Genomic DNA, 1,495 nt, shown 5'->3' on the forward strand with positions numbered 1-1,495 from the left:
TCCAGTCAAGGGCGGCCGTCCTCCCCAGCAGCACAGAGAACAAAGGCAGGACTTGACCTCAGCCCATGGCTTCCTGTGAGCACAGTGAGGCCAGGCGTGGCCCCTTGCTCACCAGCACTGCTCCCCAGACACTGGCCTGAGATAGCAAGGGACCTGCTCCCTAACCCTGTGGTTTTGCTTCCATGACCTTTAACCCCATGGTGCCCAGAGGCTGAATCCCAGGGACAGAGGCTGCAGGTGCCCCCACCAGGGTCAGGCCAAGGGGTCACACTGTAGGGTGGGGGTAGGGGTACCCAAAGAGCTCCCAGGAAGGGCTCACGTCCCTGGTTTGGGGACAGGAGCTGTTTTTCCAAACCAGCTGCTGGTCAGTGCTTCCTGACAACCTTGGCAGTGGGCCTGATAGCACAGGACAGGGGACCTCATCCTTCTTCCCACCCAACAGAACACGGCCCAGGCCCCATTCTCTGGGCTTTGGGGGCTCCTGGGTCCCTGTCCAGACTTCCTTGCTGTCCTCACTGTTGCCTGGGAATGGGGCTCCTCTGGGCCTGCAGACCTCATCATCCCACCCAGGTGGGGCCATCAGACCAGGGCCCACATGCAGGTGAAGCCTGGTGAGAGGTGGGTGAGGGCCAGGAAGCCAGGAGGAGGTGCACACAGTGCAGCCCAGCCATCTGGGAGGGACCCATGAACTTGCCATGGATGCTTTCCTTCCTGGCTTTCCAGAAAAGCACCCTTTAAACATCATCCAAACCCTAAAGGAGAAAGAGATAGTTGTCAGAAGGGGGCCCTAGAAGCGAGAAGACCCCTGTGTCATGGAGGGAGGAAGGGCTTGGGCGGAGGGGCTAATGCCCCAGCTAGAGCTTCAAAGACAGGTTTCAGGGGAGCCTCAACCTCAGTCTCTTTTTTGGTCGGGTCTGCTCCTTCACAAGGACTGCATCCTAACCGATTCATGTCTACACGGGGATCTACGCTGGAACATTGGGTGTGCAACCTTGGGTGTGGGTGTGCGAATCAGCAGAGGCATTATTTAAATGAACCCATTTGAAACCGAGCAGAGTATGGAGAATCCTGGCCAGTCTATATTCTTTTGCCCAAAATTCTGCTTCCTGGAATCCAAACAAAGGAAGAAGTTGGAACTCCAACAAGTCCAGATAAAAACACCTGTGCGGCACCCGTCACGAATGAAACTCAGACATGACCCAATGGTGAAATCACTCACGCCACCTTAATAAGCAGCAATGTTTCCTTTGAATATTTAGAGACAGGAAGAATTGTTGACAGGCAAAGAGAAGGGACAGGATACAAACTCTGGAATGTGTCTGCGGAACAAAGGCCTCCTCAGGCCATGGCTGAAGGCCCGGGCAGCACGGCTTGGAGGCCAAATGGAAGCCCAGAGGGGAGGGGAAGGTCCCCAGGCTCACATGACATCATTTCTTTTTTTTTCTTTTTTTTAAAGATTTTATTTATTCATTTGAGACAGAGAGTCATGACCTGA

This window comes from Halichoerus grypus, chromosome 5, assembly GCF_964656455.1.
Source record: "Halichoerus grypus chromosome 5, mHalGry1.hap1.1, whole genome shotgun sequence".
Taxonomy (NCBI): domain Eukaryota; kingdom Metazoa; phylum Chordata; class Mammalia; order Carnivora; family Phocidae; genus Halichoerus; species Halichoerus grypus.